At 40.3% G+C, this 21,776-nt stretch overlaps 1 pseudogene; it reads right to left on the bottom strand.

Moving 5' to 3' along the window:
- Window positions 1–434: 434 nt before the first annotated feature.
- LOC128665293 (putative hydrolase RBBP9) overlaps window positions 435–21,776 on the bottom strand; it is a 37,998-nt pseudogene continuing 16,656 nt past the window's right edge.

The raw sequence follows: 21,776 nt of genomic DNA, 5'->3' as shown, positions 1-21,776 counted from the left end.
TTGCATCATCATTTCATCAATGACTCATTTTCAAACATTATTAATTGGAGCTTTGTTTAATTAAAAACAAACAAAGATAAGCAAATCTACAAAATGTTTCACATTGGCTTTTAGCTGGGTATCTCTGTCACTGGTAAATCCATCTCAAGTGGTCCAGTAATTTTAAAGTTGGTTGCTTGACCGCTTTAAAAAAAAAAAAAAAATTATTTGATTTAAAGGGACTTATACACTAGATTTTTCTTTGCATAAATGTTTTGTAGATGATCCATTTATATAACCCATACAGTTTTTTGTTTTTTTTTTATGTATAGTTTTGCTTATTTTTTTTATTTTTATTTTTTTTGGAATTGATTTCTTTATTATGGTCTATTAAAAGTGTGCAGTGTTTCTATTAATGAGTAGTCTTTTGCCACAATCATCAGTGACAAACTTTATCAAAAATTTAACTCAATTTTTTTTCCCAGTAATGCTTCTATGTTGAAGAAGGTAACCGTTTTTTTAACTGCACTGATGAGATCATTAAATTCAATGTTCTGAAAGTGGCCTCTGTCTGTGTATTTGTGCAGCTCTAACCCCAAATTATCAGCCACTTCTTGTTGCTCATTCCATGGCAAGAAAGGATCATCTGTGGAGGCGAACTGAATGATGTGACAACAATTAAACGTTATCTTTTCCCATTGCCATGGACGGTTAAAATATCCACTTCCTTTCTCATTTTTATCTCCCAAGTCTGACGTATATGCAGACACCAAAATAATTGCATAAACTTGGTGTGTTTCAGCAAACCTCATGGCAGCGGCAGCAAAAGAGCTGTGCCCAATAATGACTGTTTTGTTATCACAGTGCAACTCTGATTCCATAAATGGCAGCCACATAGTTTCTCTTGCTGTAAATGGATCCGGCATGTTTCAAAAGAAAACACTGAAAATTTGGAAGCTTATCCAGCCTTTTTTTGTCCAACCGTACCACAGAGTCAACATTCCCACCACCATTCCTAGGCACAATAGTTTTGCTTATTTTTAAATAACATTGCTCTGATTTTCAGACTCCTAACCAAGCCCCAAAGTTTTAGGAGAATACCGACATATACCTACTCCAGCTTGCTTCTGTTTCTGTAAAGGGTCTTTTCATATGCAAAGGAAGGGGGAGGGGAGAGTGTCTGATATTTCCCAATTGTAGTGGGTGTTCCAGCTAACCTTTTTAACAGTGCTAAACTGGGAGCTTCTAAGTAAGTTTTTAAACGGTTTTATACTGGATGTTTAGACCAATATATGTGCATATTATCCTTTATAGTAGTGTCTATTACATGCAGTTATATGAAAATTGGTGTATACTGTCCCTTTAACCACAGTGGCCATCTTTGTGTCATGGTGCATGACAAATCTTGGTTATGCAGATGTTTATGGAAACCTCAATTTCTCAGCTCAGGATGGTCCTAGCTCTTTGAAAAAAAAAAAACCCTGATCTCTAGAAATCACACTTTCTCGCCCACATAATTAAAAAGAAAAGAGAATTCTCAAGCCTGAAATGTTCTGCATGCACATTTTACTTACCTAGGTACCCCCTAAAAAAATATAGGACTGCGATTTTATCCCTTCCTATTATAAATTGACCCTAAAAGTGTAACATTCAGCGATTTTCATTTACATCAGGACTTGAGATTTAAGTCTAAGGATCAAGATGTTTTTATATGTACATGTACCTTGTACATTTAAAATGTATTTAGAATTTTAGATTTCTTTGCGTGTACAATAGCTGCAAAATATTAAGGACCAGATTACTAGTGGCGCGAGCGTAAAGAGATTTATCGTGGCTGTTTGCTAGCTTCCGTTTTTTTGCTCGTATTACAAGTTGAAAGTAAATATGATCGCTTGAGGTCAATTTAAGTTAACGCTCGTTGGGTTAGTGTGACATCAGAGCTCTGGTTAACTGTTTTGCAAAACAAAAAAGTGTCACAAAACACATCAAAACTACATTACATAGTACACTTACACTAATAATCTAATAAAAAGTATCGAAAAAATATTGCACACAAAAGTTATAAAGGCTCAAAGATATGAGGTCTCAGGTGTTAGAATAAAAAAAAGCAGGCAAAGGGCTTTAACATTGAGATACATACATATACATCTCTAAAGATGTATATGTATGTATGTATATATATATATCTATTTATATGTGTACAAATGTAATTGTGTATTTACATGTGCTTTTATGTATTTACAGACATATATAGACATGTAAACACATAAATACATATGTATACACATATGTGCACTGGAGCCCTTTATGGTCAAGTAGATGAAAACATGAAAAAACCTATTTATGGAATATTCCAATGTAATAAAGTTTTTAACTATGTATTTACGGTAAATATTTCACATTCTAATGTTCTGCACATAGCAGAAAACATTCTATGCATTTTCAAATACATATTCCTATATAGAACCCTTGGCATCTATGTTAACTCCAAGTTCAAGATGAGACCAAGCCGTGTAGTGAGGGAGGGATGTAGATTGTGCCTTATGTAAGAAGAGTTTAGCTTATAATAGTGAGCCTTTGGTGATAGTCCCTGATAAGCAATTTTGTTCAAAGGGTGTGGGTGGTCTGAGTAAGTATTTTTGTTTTTGAGTTGTGAATATAAAATGATTTAATTGAGCATACTTCAGCCAGGGGGAAAAGGAACCCTGTAGAATATGGGATAATTCTGTTCTGGGTTTCAAATTACCCTTGTTGAGTAAGTCAGCTATTGGTATGGAGTCTAGTAATTCCTGAACCACGTATTCTTTCTTTTGTAATTCGTATCCTCCCATAAGTTCAATGTTGGGGAAGATAGGGGTAAGCGGCGATGTAGGTGTGGAGAGGGTCGGGTTTGCTTTAAGAAGGTAGTCCCATGTGTTGAAAACGTGCCTATAGAGGGGGGAAGACGAGCAAGGTAATGTGCGTCTAATTTTGGAAAGCCAGCAGAGGGAGCCAGGTGTAGGTGCTCTAAGTAGATGGGAATCTAATGCTATCCAGGCCTTAGAGTCTCCTCTACAGTGCCAGTCTAACAGTTTTTGTATGACAACTGAATGGTAATAGAGACTGATATTGGGGAGTCCCTGTCCACCATTCTGTAAGGATCTATACATTGTTGTTTTGTTTATTCTTGGTCGGGTCCTGCCCCATATAAAGTAATTTATGGTGCACTGCAGCTGTTGCAAAGAGGATTTGGGGAGTGTAATTGGCATGGCCTGCATTATATATAATTTTTTTAGCAATATGGACATTTTAATGGTTTGTATCCTGCCCCACCAGGGGGTTTTCTTAATAAGGATACTAACTCCACACTTCCTAGAAGGTCCAAAGCTATGGAAAACATTTGTTTGAATAGGACCCTAATATTTAGGTTCTCTCTGTTTTCTTAAGTGAATTTCCTGTAGGAAGATGATATAAGATGGTTGTTTTGTTAGATCAGATAAGAATTTAAAAGTGTTTTAAGATAAAATGCTCTATCTGAATCAAACAAGTTAAATTTTGATTTTCCCATCCCTTTAATTTGACTAAAACTTATGCCTAGATTTAGAGTTCTGCGTTAGGGTTAAAAAGCAGCGTTAAGGGGTCCTAACGCTGCTTTTTAACGCCCGTTGGTATTTAGAGTCAGACAGGAAAGGGTCTACCGCTCACTTTCTGTCCGCAGATCCCCTTACGTCAATTGCGTATCCTATCTTTTCTATGGGATTTGCCTAATGCTGGTATTACGAGTCTTGGAAGAAGTGAGCGGTAGAGCCTCTACCGACAAGACTCCAACCGCAAAAAAAAGTCTGTAGTCAGGAGTTGGGCTAACGCGGGAACATAAAGCTCTTAACTACTGTGCTATAAAGTACACTAACATCCATAAACTACCTATGAACCCCTAAACCGAGGCCCCCCCACATCGCAAACCCTATAATATTTTTTTTAACCCTTAATCTGCCGTCCGGACACCGCCGCCACCTACATTATCCCTATGCACTCCTAATCTGCTGCCCCTAACATCGACGACACCTATATTATATTTATTACCCCCTAATCTGCCCCCCCCAACGTCGCTGCCACCTATCTATACTTATTGACCCCTATTCTGCCGACCGGACTTCGCCGCCACTATAATAAATGTATTAACCCCTAAACCGCCGCACTCCCGCTTCGCAAACACTATAATAAATTGTATTAAACCCTAATCTGCCCTCCCTAACATTGCTGCCACCTACCTACAATTATTAACCCCTAATCTCCCGCCGCCAACGTCGCTGCTACTATAATAAAGTTATTAACCCCTAAACTTAAGTCTAACCCTAACACCCCCTAACTTAAATATAATTTAAATAAAACTAACTAAATTTACTATAATTAAATAAATTATTCCTATTTAAAACTAAATACCTATAAAATGAACCCTAATATAGCTGCAATATAACTAATAGTTACATTGTAGCTATTTTAGGATTTATATTTATTTTACAGACAACTTTGTATTTATTTTAACTAGGTACAATAGCTATTAAATAGTTAATAACTATTTAATAACTGCCTAGTTAAAATAATTACAAAATTACCTGTAAAATAAATCCTAACCTAAGTTACAAATACACCTAACACTACACTATCAATAAATTAATTAAATAAATTACCTACAATTAGCTAAACTAAAATACAATTAAATAAACTAAACTATAATTTTAAAAAAACACACTAAATTACAGAAAATAAAAAAAATTACAAGAAGTTTAAACTAATTACACCTAATCTAAGCCCCCTAATAAAATAAAAAAGCCCCCCAAAATAATAAAATGCCCTACCCTATCCTAAATTACAAAGTAATCAGCTCTTTTACCTGTAAATAAAAATACCCCCCCCCAACATTACAACCCACCACCCACATACCCCTACTCTAAAACCCACCCAAACCCCCCTTAAAAAAACCTAACAATAACCCCCTGAAGATCTCCCTACCTTGAGTCGTCTTCACTCAGCTGAGCCGAATTCTTCATCCAAGCGGGGAAGAAGAGGTCCTCCACCCGATTGAAGTCTTCATCCAAGCGGGGCAGAAGAGGTCTTCCATCCGATTGAAGCCATCATCCAAGCGGCATCTTCTATCTTCATCCATCCGGAGTGGAGCGGCAGCATCCTGAAGACCTCCGACGCGGAACATCCATCCTGGTCGACGACTGAACGACGAATGACGGTTCCTTTAAATGACGTCATCCAAGATGGCGTCCCTCAAATTCCGATTGGCTGATAGGATTCTATCAGCCAATCGGAATTAAGGTAGGAAAATTCTGATTGGCTGATTCAATCAGCCAATCAGATTGACCTTGCATTCTATTGGCTGATCGGAACAGCCAATAGAATGCAAGGTCAATCCGATTGGCTGATCCAATCAGCCAATCGGATTGAACTTCAATCTGATTGGCTGATTGAATCAGCCAATCAGAATTTTCCTACCTTAATTCCGATTGGCTGATAGAATCCTATCAGCCAATCGGAATTCGAGGGACGCCATCTTGGATGACGCCATTTAAAGGAACCGTCATTCGTCGTTCAGTCGTCAGCCAGGATGGATGTTCCGCGTCGGAGGTCTTCAGGATGCTGCCGTTCCACTCCGAATGGATGAAGATAGAAGATGCCACTTGGATGAAGACTTCAATCGGATGGAAGACCTCTTCTGCCCCGCTTGAATGAAGACGTCAATTGGATGGAGGACCTCTTCTTCCCCGCTTGGATGAAGAATTCGGCTTGGCTGAGTGAAGACGACTCAAGGCAGGGAGATCTTCATGGGGTTAGTGTTAGGTTTTTTTAAGGGGGGTTTGGGTGGGTTTTAGAGTAGGGGTATGTGGGTGGTGGGTTGTAATGTTGGGGGGTATTGTATTTTTATTTGCAGGTAAAAGAGCTGATTACTTTGGGGCAATGCCCCGCAAAAAGCCCTTTTAAGTGCTGGTAAAAGAGCTGATTACTTTGTAATTTAGGATAAGGTAGGGCATTTTATTATTTTGGGGGGCTTTTTTATTTTATTAGGGGGCTTAGATTAGGTGTAATTAGTTTAAACTTCTTGTAATTTTTTTTATTTTCTGTAATTTAGTGGGGGAGGGTTGTATTATAGTTTAGTTTATTTAATTGTATTTTAGTTTAGCTAATTGTAGGTTATTAATTTAATTAATTTATTGATAGTGTAGTGTTAGGTGTATTTGTAACTTAGGTTAGGATTTATTTTACAGGTAATTTTGTAATTATTTTAACTAGGCAGTTATTAAATAGTTATTAACTATTTAATAGCTATTGTACCTAGTTAAAATAAATACAAAGTTGCCTGTAAAATAAATATAAATCCTAAAATAGCTACAATGTAACTATTAGTTATATTGTAGCTATATTAGGGTTTATTTTATAGGTATTTAGTTTTAAATAGGAATAATTTATTTAATTATAGTAAATTTAGTTTGTTTTATTTAAATTATATTTAAGTTAGGGGGGTGTTAGGGTTAGGGTTAGACTTAGGTTTAGGGATTAATAACTTTATTATAGTAGCGGCGACGTTGGGGGCGGGAGATTAGGGTTTAATAATTGTAGGTAGGTGGCGGCGATGTTAGGGAGGGCAGATTAGGGGTTAATACAATTTATTATAGTGTTTGTGAGGCAGGAGTGCGGCGGATTAGGGGTTAATACATTTATTATAGTGGTGGCGAGGTCCGGTCGGCAGATTAGGGGTTAATAAGTGTAGGTAGGTGGCGGCGACGTTGGGGGGGCAGATTAGGGGGTAATAAATATAATATAGGTGTCGATGTTAGGGGCAGCAAATTAGGGGTTCATAGGTATAATGTAGGTGGCAGCGATAGCGGGGGCGGCAGATTAGGGGTTAATAAGTGTAAGGTTAGGGGTGTTTAGACTCGGGGTTCATGTTAGGGTGTTAGGTGTAGGCTTAGAGAGTGTTTCCCCATAGGAAACAATGGGGCTGCGTTAGGAGCTAAACGCTGCTTTTTTGCAGGTGTTAGGTTTTTTTGCAGCCAGCTCAGCCCCATTGTTTCCTATGGGGATATCGTGCACGAGCACGTTTTTCCAGCTTACCGCTACCGTATGCTACCGTATGCAACGCTGGTATTGAGAGTTGAAGTGGAGCTAAATTATGCTCAACGCTCCCTTTTCTGAGGCTAACGCAGCCATTCAGACAACTCGTAATACCAGCGTTGTCTTAAGGGTGCGCTGGAAAAAAAAGGAGCGTTAGGGTCTTTACCGACAAAACTCTAAATCTAGGCATTAGTTTTTTAAATAATCAGAAAATATAGCAATCTATTGATTGATTTGTTTGGTGTCATATGTATAATCCCTTTCTCCCCTACAAACTGGTCTTATTTCTCATGCGTTCATGTATAACATATGGAACTTTACATAAAAACAAAAATCTTCATACAGTCTTCTTAGGAACCGGCTACTACCATATAATGAAATGGTTAAAAACAGAAGCAGCTACCAGAATTCTTGGAAGTATCTCTGGCGTAACCGTAAAAATCTCCTGCACAAGACGCTAGACACACCTGACCACAGATCAATGTTAACTAAGTCCAAGGCACACACTAAGCCTGGGTAAATAGATTTATTTGCAACTGAAATATTCTATTGATTGTATCATAGGCTCCCTTGTTCATCAAAGGGTTAAATAGTATATAGCTGTTTGCATTCTGTTTTTTTTATAATTTAATTTGCTTTGAGAATCAGTTTTTAAAGAAAAAAATGGTTGCAGTGTGAAGTGTGAACAATCTTTTCTAGTTCGCTTGGTTCCCTAAACAAATTGCAAATTATACTTGTAGTGAACAAGTTTTATACTTTAAAAGTAGGATATGAGCTATATCTTAATAAACCAGGAAATAATCTTGCTGTCAAAGGGACATGCTAGCCAAAATGTACACGGGTGCATTTCAGTTTTGAATATGTTTATTTGCAAAATATATGTATTAGCAAAAATACTTCTAGTAAAAGCTATAGCTGTTTCAAGAGTATACTTAAAAGTATGTTACGTGCACCAGCATTTTAGACACAGCACTTAGTCAGAGAGCCTAAGGTTCTTGTACTATCTGGTAATGACCCAATCTGCATAATTGCAGATATGATAGAAGCCCCACTGGCTCTCTAAGCAGCTGCATTATTTAAAATGCTGGTGTACAGAGAATATCTAGCTATGTTTCACATCCATGTGCAGAAAAATTGACTAACACTAAAACAGTAATAACTTATACTAGAAACAGTAAATATAACAGTAAATATGTTTACATGACAAAGATGTAATTCATCTATGGGCATTTCAAGTTTGATCAGAATGTCTCTTTAATATATAACCTGAGCATATACAAGAACTTTAATCTTGTAAAACAGTTGCATTGGCAGCCAAAATAGGCTGCATAAAATTGGCAAAAAAAAAAAGGGCTGTTGCATGATGTGAAAAAAAGATTACATATGCGACGCAAGCATCAGCGCAACTGATGAAACCTGCGCCGCCCGTAATTTCACCTTGCACATCAGGGTGTCACATATACGGCGCCCAAGTGCCGTAAGTCGGATAAACTAGTGATGTCCAGAAATGAGCGTAAATATAAATTTCTGGAGTTGCCAGTGACTTATGCCACTTTAAAAACTGCCGGCGCCTAAGAAAATTTAAAATAAAAAAAATAAATCTCCCGTAAAAGTCTAACCCGCCTCCCAAAGATAAACGCAACACGTAAAACCCCTATATCCACCATCAAACCCACATCGGAACTAATAATAAAAGTATTAACCCCTAAATTGACATTGCAATATGCTTAATTAAATTATTAACCCCTAATCTGCCATTAACCCACATTGCGATCTACCTAGTAAAAGTATTAACCCCTAAATCCGCCAACCCCAATATCGCAAACTACCTGATAAATGTATTAACCCCTAATCCACCATTAACCCAAATCGCAAAGTCCCAATTAAAACTTTTAACCCCTAGATCTGCCATTACCCACATTGCAAAGTATCTATTAAAACTATTAACCCCTAATCCGCCATTAACCTACATCTCAACAAACCTTATAAATCTCTTAACCCCAAATCCGCCAAACCCACACAACACAATAATCCTAATAAAACTATTAACCCCTAAACCACCAAACCCACACAAAGCAATAATCCTAATAAAACTATAAACCCCTAATCCGCCAAACCCCCACAATGCAAGTACCCTAATTAACCTATTAGCCCCAAATCCGCCAAACCCCCACAACTAAAATAACTAATTTACAGCTAGATTACGAGTTTTGCGTTATGAGCGGCTCGATACTAACTTGCAAGTTATTTCCACCACTCACCTCCCTATTGCGCTGCTATTACAGGTTTTCATAAACCCGGCGTTAGCAGGCAATATTGCAGCGTAAAGCAAAATTGAGCTCCATACCGCACTCCAATACCAGCGCTGCTGTGAGCTGGTTTTACGTGCTCGTGCACGATTTCCCCATAGACATCAATGGGGAGAGCTGGCTAGAAAAAAAGCCTAACACCTGCAATAAAGGAGCGTAAAGCTCCGTAACGCAGCCCCATTGATTCCTATGGGAAAAGAAAAGTTATGTTTACATCTAACACCCTAACATAAACCCAGAGTCTAAACACTCCTTATCTGCCGCCCCCGACATCGCCGCCACCTACCTAATTTTATTACCCCTAATCTGCCGCCCCCAATGTCGCTGCCACCTACCTACACTTATTAACCCCTAATCTGCCGCCCCCATCACCGCCACTATACTAAAGTTATTAACCCCTAAACCTAACCTTAAGTCTAACCCTAACACCCCCTAACTTTAATGTAATTAAAATAAATCTAAATAAAACTTACTATCATTAACTACATAATTCCTATTTAAAACTAAATACTTACCTGTAAAATAAACCCTAAGCTAGCTACAATATAACTAATAGTTACATTGTAGCTATCTTAGGTTTTATTTTTATTTCACAGGCAAGTTTGTATTTATTTTAACTAGGTAGAATAGTTACTAAATAGTTATTAACTATTTACTAACTGCCTAGTTAAAATAAATACAAATTTACCTGTAAAATAAAACCTAACCTGAGTTACACTAAAACCTAACCTTACACTACAATTAATTAAATAAATTACATTAATTAAATACAATTAACTCAATTACAAAACAAAACAAAACACTAAATTACACAAAATAAAAAAGAAATGATCAAATATTTAAACTAATTACACATAATCTAATAGCCCTATCAAGATAAAAAATCCCCCCCAAAATAAAAAAAACCCTAGCCTAAACTAAACTACCAATAGCCCTTAAAAGAGCCTTTTGTGGGGCATTGCCCAAAGAAATCAGCTCTTTTACCTGTAAATAAAATACAAACAACCCCCAACAGTAAAACCCACCACCCACACAACCAAAACCCCCAAATAAAATCCTATCTAAAAAACCTAAGCTCCCCATTGCCCTGAAAAGGACATTTGGATGGGCATTGCCCTTAAAAGGGCATTTAGCTCTTTTTCCGCCCAAACCCTAATCTAAAAATAAAACCCACCCAATAAACCCTTAAAAAATCCTAACACAAACCCCCGAAGATCCACTTACAGTTTTTGAAGACCCGACATCCATCCTCAACGAAGCGGCAGAAGTCTTCATCCAAGCGGCAAGAAGTCCTCAACAAAGCCGGGAGAAGTCTTCATCCAAGCGAGCCGAAGTCTTCATCCAAGACGGCAGAAGTCTTCATCCAGACGGCATCTTCTATCTTCATCCAGACGGCATCTTCTATCTTCATCCATCCGGCGCGGAGCGGCTCCATCTTCAAGACTTCAGACGCGGAGCATCCTCTTCTTTCCACTGCTACTGAAGAATGAAGGTTCCTTTAAGGAACGTCATCCAAGATGGCATCCCTTGAATTCTGATCAGCCATTTCTATTCTATCAGCTAATCGTAATTAAAGGTGAAAAAATCCTATTGGCTGATGGAACAGCCAATAGAATGCGAGTTCAATCCTATTGGCTGATTGGATCAGCCAATAGGATTGTGTCAGGGTTTTTTCCCTGCTTTGTTTGCCATGTGCTGCTGGCAGCCATTTTACTCACCTCTCTTGCTGACTCTGGTGCATACTGTGTGATGCTGCTCATTACCTACACTTCCTTTTATGGCCAGACTGGTGTACATCATCCGTGTGAGACAGGATGCAGTCTCAGAATTGTGATGTCATCACTTATTATTTAAAGGGCCTCTGTTCAGTATGCTTTGCCCTTGCTTTGTCTCAGACCTGTTTGTGAGATCTCCTGTGTATTACCTGGCTGTCTGACGTCCCTCCTGGTTCCTGATCCATGGCTTGTTCCTGACTCTGCTGTTCTCCTTGTTCCTGATTCCGGCTCGTCTGACTACTCGCTTTGGCTCCTGACTCGGCTCGTCGGACTATTTGCTTTGGCTCCTGACTCGGCTCATCTGACTACCAGCTCTGGTTTGGATTCCTGGCTTGTTATTTGACTTGTGGACTTTTTAAATTATTTTTTGCTATTAATAAAGGTGTGATTATTTTTGCACTTCTCATCTCAGTCTGATTCCTGGCATCCTGACATTACGCAAGGGCCATGAATCCTGATGGTGCTAATAATCCACCTTTACCTGCCATAATTTCCAGGATGGATGAACAGGATCACCGCTTGGATTAATTTGCACTAGCCCTGCAAACGCTGCTGACTCGCACTGCACATTTGGACCAAAGTGTCCCGCAAGTTATGGTTGCTCCTGTTTCCGCTGTTGCACCTAGTCCTACCAGGAGCATGTCCGGTTCTGCACCTCTACCTCAGTGATATGGAGGCGATCCTAATCAGTGCAGAGGGTTTTTGAACCAGGTGGTATTTACTTTGAGATGTTACCTCAGGCGTTTCCCTCTGACAGAGCTAAGGTGGGATTTCTCATCTCGTTACTCTCTGACACAGCTCTTGCCTGGGCTAATCCCTTGTGGGAGACTAATAAACCTGTGATTACCATGAATTTGTGGCCTCCTTTCGAAGAGTATTTGATGTTCCAGCTCGCTCCTCCTCTGCTGCTAAACGACTCATGTCCATTCAGCAAGGTACAAGATCTGTTGCTCAGTATGCCATTGAGTTCCGTACACTTGCCGCAGAGGTAGGTTGGAACAATGAAGCCCTTGTTGCCGGCTTCTTTCATGGGCTCTCTGATGGGCTTCTTTCATGGGCTCTCTGATGCCATTAAAGACGAAGTTGCTGCCAGAGATTTACCAGAGGATCTCGAGGCATTGGTGTCTTTTTTGATCCTAATTGACATCAGACTCAGAGAGAGGCCCTCTTTCAAGGAGCGCTTGCGGAAGCCTCCTTTTCCGTTGTCTCCTATGTGTTCGTTCCCACCCATGCCTCCCTCTCCTCCCATGCCTCCTGGTCCCGAGTCACAAGGTACTGCTGAGCAGATGCAGTTGGGATTTATGCATCTCTCCCCGGCGGAGAGGGCCTTTAGGAGGAGGGAGGGGCTCTGCCTCTATTGTGGATTACTGGGCCACCTTTTGAAATCTTGTCCTACACGGCCGGGAAACGCTCACACCTAAGGTCCTGTTGGGGGCAGACCTTGGGTGGTTTATCCTTGTCCCCGGAACCACTAAAGGAGAAACCTTTGGTCACAGTTGTCCTTTCCTGGGTGGACTCCTCCATTGTCACCCAGCCTCTTGTTGACTCTGGTGCTGCGGGCTATTTCATTGACAGTGCTTTTGTATCAAAGCACTCCATTCCTGTTTTGCCTTGGTCCAATCCGCTTGCTATTGAGGCCATTGATGGCAGGCCCCTTCAGCCCGCACTCGTTACTCACGAAACTGCTCCGTTATCCATATCTGTTGGGGCTCTCCATTTTGAAACCCTCCAGTTCCAGGTGATAAACTCTCAGCATTTTCCGGTTGTTCTGGGTTATCCCTGGCCCCAAAAGCACAATCCCAGCCTCGACTGGCGCAGGTCCAAAATTTTGTTGTGGTCTCCGCAATGTATTTCCACTTGTTTACGGAAACCAGTTAAAGTCTTGTGCACTTCTTCAGTATCTCAATTGCCAGAGGAGTACCGAGAGGTCCTAGACCTTTTGACAAGGTGCGTGCCGGTACATTGCCTCCTCACCATTCTTACGATTGTGCCATAGACCTGCAACCTGGAGCCATTCCTCCTCGGGGGCGGGTTTACCCTCTTTCTGTTGCGGAGAATTGTGCTATGGAGGAGTATGTTGCCAATGCTCTGTCGTGGGGGATCATCCGCAAATCCTGCTCTCCTGCAGGGGCTGGCTTCTTCTTTGTGAAGAAAAAGTGTGGCGAGTTAAGACCATGCATCGATTATAGGGGTCTTAATCGTTTTTCCATTAAGAATGCTTACCCTATTCCGATCATTACAGAACTCTTTGACCGCCTCAAGGGAGCTAAGGTCTTTACTAAACTTGATTTGAGAGGAGCGTACAATCTCGTTAGGATCAAGGAGGGCCACAAATGGAAAACAGCATTTAACACCAGGAGCGGGCATTATGAGTATCTTGTAATGCCCTTTGGCCTATGTAATGCTCCTGCTGTTTTCCAGGAATTTATTAATTATGTCCTATGAGATATGTTGCAACAGTGTTTTGTGGTGTACTTAGACGGCATCCTCATACACTCACCCACACTTGAGGCTCATCGTTCTGATGTTACACGGGTTCTTCAGAGGCTACGTGAGAACGGCCTGTTTTATAAACTTGAGAAATGTGAGTTCCATCAGACTCAAGTAACCTTCCTAGGTTATGTTATCTTCAATGCAGGGTTCTCCATGGATCCTGACAAGTTATCTGCAGTGCTGCAGTGGCCTCGCCCAGTTGGTCTTCGGTCTATTCAACGTTTTTTGGGGTTCGCCAATTACTTTAGAAAGTTTATTAAAAACTTTTCTTCCTTGGTCAAACCTATCACAGACATGACCCGTAAAGAGAATGATCCACTCCATTGGTCATCTACTGCCATTAAGGCCTTTGATAGTCTTAAGACTGCCTTTGCTGCCGCTCCAGTTCTGGCTCATCCTAACCCTGTCCTGCCTTTCGTTCTTGAGGTCCATCCTTGTTGCCCGATTCATTCATGTCTCAGGGTATTCCGGCTTTGGAGGAGCATCTCCGGCAACTCCGTTCCATGTGGGTGCAGATTCAGGATTGCCTTCATCGTTCTATGCAGCGCCAAAAGTTCCAGGCTGATCGTAGGCATCTGCCTGTGCCTTCCTACCAGGTTGGTGAGAGAGTTTGGCTGTCGTACCGCAACTTGAACCTTTGTGTGCCTTCCAATAAACTGGCTCCCCGTTATGTTGGTCCTTTTCAAATACTCCGATGGGTCAATCCTGTGGCCTATGCTCTTGACCTTCCTCCTGCAATGCGCATCTCCAATGTTTTTCATGTCTCCCTCTTGAAACCATTGGTTTGTAATCTGTTTACCACTGTGTTGCCTCGTCCCCATCCTATCTTTGTTGACAACCATGAGGAGTATGAGGTCAGCAGCATTACTGACTCTCGTATGTCCAGGGGCTGCATACAGTATTTGGTTCACTCAAGGGGCTACGGTCCAGAGGAGCGTTCATGGGTTCCCTCCTCTGATGTTCATGCTCCCACCCTCCTCCGTGCCTTACATGCCCGTTTCCCCAATAAGCCTTTTGTCCTCCCGTGGGGGAGGGGTCCTTGAGGGGAGGGTACTGTCAGGGTTTTTTCCCTGCTTTGTTTGCCATGTGCTGCTGGCAGCCATTTTACTCACCTCTCTTGCTGACTCTGGTGCATACTGTGTGATGCTGCTCATTACCTGCACTTCCTTTATGGCCAGAGTGGTGTACATCATCTGTGTGAGACAGGTTGCAGTCTGAGAATTGTGATGTCATCAATTATTATTTAAAGGGCCTCTGTTCAGTATGCTTTGCCCTTGATTTGTCTCAGACCTGTTTGTGAGAGCTCCTGTGTATTACCTGGCTGTCTGACGTCTTGGATGAAGACTTCGGCCCGCTTGGATGAAGACTTCTCCCAGCTTCGTTGAGGACTTCTGCCGGCTTCGATGAGGACTTCTGCCGCTTCGTTGAGGATGGATGTCGGGTCTTCAAAAACTGTAAGTGGATCTTCGGGGGTTAATGTTAGTTTTTTTTAAGGGTTTATTGGGTGGGTTTTATTTTTAGCTTAGGGTTTGGGCTGAAAAAGAGCTAAATGCCCTTTTAAGGGCAATGTCCATCCAAATGCCCTTTTCAGGGCAATGGGGAGCTTAGGTTTTTTAGTTGGGGGTGTGTTTTTTTTTACAGGTAAAAGAGCTGATTTCTTTGGGGCAATGCCCCGCAAAAGGCCCTTTTAAGGGCTATTGGTAGTTTAGTTTAGGCTAGGGTTTTTTTTTATTTTGGAGGGCTTTTTTATTTTAATAGGGCTATTAGATTAGGTGTAATTAGTTTAAATATTTGATCATTTCTTTTTTATTTTGTGTAATTTAGTATTTTGTTTTGTTTTGTAATTTAGTTAATTGTATTTAATTAATGTAATTTATTTAATTGTACTGTAAGGTTAGGTTTTAGTGTAACTCAGGTTAGGTTTTATTTTATCGGTATATTTGTATTTATTTTAACTAGGTAGTTAGTAAATAGTTAATAACTATTTAGTAACTATTCTACCTAGTTAAAATAAATGCAAACTTGCCTGTGAAATAAAAATAAAACCTAAGATAGATACAATGTAACTATTAGTTATATTGTAGCTAGCTTAGGGTTTATTTTACAGGTAAGTATTTAGTTTTAAATATGAATTATTTAGTTAATGATATTAATTTTTATTTAGATTGATTTTAATTATATTAAAGTTAGGGGTGTTAGGGTTAGACTTAGGGTTAGGTTTAGGGATTAATAACTTTAGTATATGTGGGATATCTGTAGATGGTAACAGAAAAACACAGGGTGCTTATATGGCCTAGTACTGTTTGGCTCTTGTGAGAGAAAAATAGAATGTTTGTAATACACTCACATTTGTTGAAGCATCCCCTTTGATGCTATGGAAACAGGCTGGGATCAATTTGGTCACCCAACAGACTTAATCAATAGTGATCAGGAACCTCCAGGCGTCCAACGATGAGACAAAGTGTTACCAATGTGGTATTGCAAAGAATTAAGTAATGGCAGCAAGTGGTAAAAGTAATAAACTTACTTTATTAAAAATATTGGTAAAAACAAACAACTAGTTTCTCAGCCACATAGGGAAGCCTGATGAAACAGCCCTATGTGGCTGAGAAACGCGTTGCTTGTTTTTACCAATATTTTTAATAAAGTAAGTTTATTACTTTTACCACTTGCTGCCATTACTTAATTCTTTGCAATACCACATTGGTAACACTTTGTCTCATCGTTGGACGCCTGGAGGTTCCTGATCACTATTGATTAAGTCTGTTGGGTGACCAAATTGATCCCAGCCTGTTTCCATAGCATCAAAGGGGATGCTTCAACAAATGTGAGTGTATTACAAACATTCTATTTTTCTCTCACAAGAGCCAAACAGTACTAGGCCATATAAGCACCCTGTGTTTTTCTGTTACCATCTACAGATATCCCACATCCTGAAAGGCCGGTCTTCTGGGTGACTGTTATTGACCCCAGACTGCTCCGTTAGCACTACTTCAAGTGCTTTATCACATGTGAGTGTATCTGATACATATTACATTTGTTGTTATTTCCCAAACAATATTGGGCCATGTGGCGCATCTTTCTTCTTTTGTTTAATTTAGGGGGTGTTAGGTTAGGGGGCTTAGTAATTTAATTAGTTATTTGCGTTGTGGGGGTTTGGAGGATTAGGGGTTAATAGATTTATTAGAATTATTGCATTGTGTGGGTTTGGTGGATTAGAGGTAATAGTTTTATTATTGCGATGTGGGTTAATGGCGGATTAGGGGTTAATAGATTTATTAGGTTTATTGCGATGTGATTAAATGGTGGATTAGGAGTTAATACATTTATTAGGTTTATTGCGATGTGGGTTAATGGCAGATTAGGGGTTAATATACTTTAATAGTTATTGCGGTGGGGAATTGCGGTTGACAGGTAGATAGATATTGCGCATGCGTTAGGTGTTAGTTAATATTTTCAGGGAGTTACGGGAGTTACAGTGCTCACATTTTTAGCGCAAGGCTTGCTGTGCCTGCCTATGTGTGGAGAGGTGAAAATAGAGTAAAATGTCTAAATTTTCGCCGCGTAAGTCCTTGCGCTGAATATGTGATACCGGTGTCTGCAGCCCTGAGTGCCTTACCTCCCTCTAGCAAATGTAAGAGAAAGGTTAAACATAGTTCTCCTGACCTAGAGTCATCTAAATATTTGTCGGATTTAGCTACTATGTCCCAGCTATCCCAGGATTAGTTAACCTCTGTAGCTTCAGAGGGTGAACTTTTGGAGACTTCAGTTTCTAAACCTTCTTCAGCAGCGGAACCCTCCTTTAGATTTAAAATTGAGCATCTGTGTGTTTTATTAAATGAGGTTCTGTCTATGCTAGAGGTTCCAAAGGCTACACTCCCTGAGGAATCTAAGATCCCTAAATTAGACAGGGTTTATGAAGACAGGAAGGTCCCTCTGACTTTTCCTGTGCCAGTTAAGATGGCGAACATTTATGAGTAACGAATGGGAAAGAATAGGAACTTCTTTTTCCTCCTTGTCTGCTTTTAAAAAATGATTCCCGGTCCCTGACTCTCAATTGGATTTGTGGAGATAAATCCCTAAGGTGGATGGCCTTATTTCTATGCTGGCTAAGCGTACTACTATCCCCGTGGAGGATAGTTCTTCTTTTAGAGAGCCTATGGATAACAAAAATGGAAACTTTTTTCTGAGGAAGAGGTTTCAACATACAAGGTTTTTATTTCAACCGGCTGGAGCAGCTACCTACTGGTGCGACACTCTGTCTGAGCTCATTGAGGTGGAATCTCCCCTCAAGGATATTCAGGAGATAATTAAAGCTCTGAGAATTGCTAACTCCTTCATCTGTGATGCGTCTATGCAGATTATTCGCCTAAATACAAAGGCTTCTGGCTTTGCGGTCCTAGCCCTCCGGGCTCTCTGGTTAAAGTCTTAGTCTGCGGATATGACTTCTAAATCTAGACTCCTTTCTCTTCCTTTCAAGGGGAAAATTTTATTCGGTCCAGGGCTGGACTCCATTTTTTCTACCGGAGGGAAGGGTGCCTTCTTACTGCAGGAAAAGAAGAATAGACCTAAGGGACAGCAATCATCTACAGGGAGTGCAGAATTATTAGGCAAATGAGTATTTTGACCACATCATCCTCTTTATGCATGTTGTCTTACTCCAAGCTGTATAGGCTCGAAAGCCTACTACCAATTAAGCATATTAGGTGATGTGCATCTCTGTAATGAGAAGGGGTGTGGTCTAATGACATCAACACCCTATATCAGGTGTGCATAATTATTAGGCAACTTCCTTTCCTTTGGCAAAATGGGTCAAAAGAAGGACTTGACAGGCTCAGAAAAGTCAAAAATAGTGCGATATCTTGCAGAGGGATGCAGCACTCTTAAAATTGCAAAGCTTCTGAAGCGTGATCATCGAACAATCAAGCGTTTCATTCAAAATAGTCAACAGGGTCGCAAGAAGCGTGTGGAAAAACCAAGGCGCAAAATAACTGCCCATGAACTGAGAAAAGTCAAGCGTGCAGCTGCCAAGATGCCACTTGCCACCAGTTTGGCCATATTTCAGAGCTGCAACATCACTGGAGTGCCCAAAAGCACAAGGTGTGCAATACTCAGAGACATCGCCAAGGTAAGAAAGGCTGAAAGACGACCACCACTGAACAAGACACACAAGCTGAAACGTCAAGACTGGGCCAAGAAATATCTCAAGACTGATTTTTCTAAGGTTTTATGGACTGATGAAATGAGAGGGAGTCTTGATGGGCCAGATGGATGGGCCCGTGGCTGGATTGGTAAAGGGCAGAAAGCTCCAGTCCGACTCAGACGCCAGCAAGGTGGAGGTGGAGTACTGGTTTGGGCTGGTATCATCAAAGATGAGCTTGTGGGGCCTTTTCGGGTTGAGGATGGAGTCAAGCTCAACTCCCAGTCCTACTGCCAGTTTCTGGAAGACACCTTCTTCAAGCAGTGGTACAGGAAGAAGTCTGCATCCTTCAAGAAAAACATGATTTTCATGCAGGACAATGCTCCATCACACGCGTCCAAGTACTCCACAGCGTGGCTGGCAAGAAAGGGTATAAAAGAAGAAAATCTAATGACATGGCCTCCTTGTTCACCTGATCTGAACCCCATTGAGAACCTGTGGTCCATCATCAAATGTGAGATTTACAAGGAGGGAAAACAGTACACCTCTCTGAACAGTGTCTGGGAGGCTGTGGTTGCTGCTGCACGCAATGTTGATGGTGAACAGATCAAAACACTGACAGAATCCATGGATGGCAGGCTTTTGAGTGTCCTTGCAAAGAAAGGTGGCTATATTGGTCACTGACGTGTTTTTGTTTTGTTTTTGAATGTCAGAAATGTATATTTGTGAATGTTGAGATGTTATATTGGTTTCACTGGTAAAAATAAATAATTGAAATGGGTATATATTTGTTTTTTGTTAAGTTGCCTAATAATTATGCACAGTAATAGTCACCTGCACACACAGATATCCCCCTAAAATAGCTATAACTAAAAACAAACTAAAAACTACTTCCAAAACTATTCAGCTTTGATATTAATTAGTTTTTTGGGTTCATTGAGAACATGGTTGTTGTTCAATAATAAAATGAATCCTCAAAAATACAACTTGCCTAATAATTCTGCACTCCCTGTAATTTTCGTTGCTTTCGTTCTGACAAATCACAACAACAACAATCCTCATCCAAGTCTGAGCGGCCCAAGAGTACTTGGAAGCCGGCTCAGTCCTAGAATAAGTCCAAACAGACTAAGAAGCCCGCAGAAAACAAATTGGCATGAAGGGGCGGCCCTCGATCCGGGATCGGATCGAGTAGGGGGCAGACTGTCTCTTTTTACAGACGCTTGGTTCCAGGATGTACAGGATCCTTGGGTCCTGGAGGTTTTATCTCAGGGATACAGGATAGGATTCAAATTTCATCTGCCCAGGGGCAGATTCCTACTCTCCAGACTGTCTACAAGACCAGAGAAGAGGACTGCCTTTTTAGGTTGCTTACGGGATCTCCTCTCCTCTCTAGGAGTAATTGTCCCAGTACCTACAGCAGAAAGAGGTATAGGGGTCCATATATCATTGTGCGGATGGACATGATCCGCTATAGCGAGCCATGTCCGCCGCACATCGATAAATGCAGACAGCATACGCTGTCTGCATTTATCATTGCACCAGCAATGATCGGGTTGATTTTTGGCGATGTCTGTCCGCCACCTCATAGCAGATGGACAGGTTATGGAGCAGCGGTCTTTAGACTTGTGTTTCTGAAGGCTCCCTCCACACCGAACTTATGGTTCTATTATTGAAGTTAGGAAACCGTTAAAACCTAGATAACTATACAATATTCGAACAAAATTGTAGCTCCCCAGATAGAGTTAAAGGAGCAATTACAAGTTTGTACAATTTATTAAACACAGATCTACAGTCTAATAAACTAAAATGTATTCCGAAATGGGAAGTTGAAGGCCATTTCACTAGAGACAGTAAAGAATGGGCAGATATAATAAGAAAAGGATTGTCCTGCTCTATTAGCGCAAACTTGAAGGAAAATTACTTAAAGGTTTTTTATATATGGTACAATTATCCGAGCAAATTCAAACACTTTTATACAGACCCAAATAGAGCACCTTTACTTCATTGTTATCGCGGCTGTCCAGTAGAAGGCACTTACCTTCATATGTGGTGGGAATGTCCGAAACTTTCAGAAGTTTGGACAACCACCTCTGAACTACTTAGTGAAATATTTAACAAACAAATTATACTAAATCTTGAACAAGCCCTCTTACACTTTCCCATTCAGGGTCTTTCTAAGAACTCGATGAAGCTAGTTGGCATAATATTTACTGCTGTGAGGACAGTTATTGCTTAATACTGGAAAGCAACGATTCCACATTATGACATCATATTAAACAAAATTAGATACTATCAGCAAATGGCCAACATCGCCTCTACTCTATTAGATAATAGGAATAAATATTAAAATATTTGGGAGGAATGGATAACATGGGAAGACACAAATAAAATGCAAAATAGGCGCATTATAAGAAATCAGGTCTAATATAGGACATATAAAAATTGGAGACAGATCCCGCGAGTGATCATTCTACCCTTTTCTCTTCAAACTTTTCTATCCTCTTCTTTCTATACTTTCACTTCTAACTACTTTCTCTTCTTATTCCTTCATAAATAAATTTGTAAAAATTCAGGAAGTTTTCAATTTTCATGGAGAGACAATTTAAGAAGAGTAATCTTCAGGAGCTTATTCTGAGGACAGTGTTGTTACATGTCTTACTACACATCATATATTACTCTGTATTATAAGAGGCTCCATTGTAATTTGAAAATGTATGTCTTTCCTTGTTATGTATTTTGTTTATGCTGAAAACTCCAATAATAAAAATATTTCCAAATAAATTTTCTCAGTCCAAGGGGTAGATTTATCATTGTGTGGATGGACATGATCCGCTGTAGCGATCATGTCCGCCACACATTGATAAATGTCGACAGCATGCAATGTCTGCATTTATCATCGCACAAGCAGTTCTGCTGAACTGCTTGTGCAATGCCGTCCCCTGCAGATTCACGGCCGCTAGCAGGGGGTGTCAATCAACC

This window comes from Bombina bombina, chromosome 1, assembly GCF_027579735.1.
Source record: "Bombina bombina isolate aBomBom1 chromosome 1, aBomBom1.pri, whole genome shotgun sequence".
NCBI classification, from domain to species: domain Eukaryota; kingdom Metazoa; phylum Chordata; class Amphibia; order Anura; family Bombinatoridae; genus Bombina; species Bombina bombina.
This window is presented reverse-complemented; position numbering and strand designations above follow the sequence as displayed.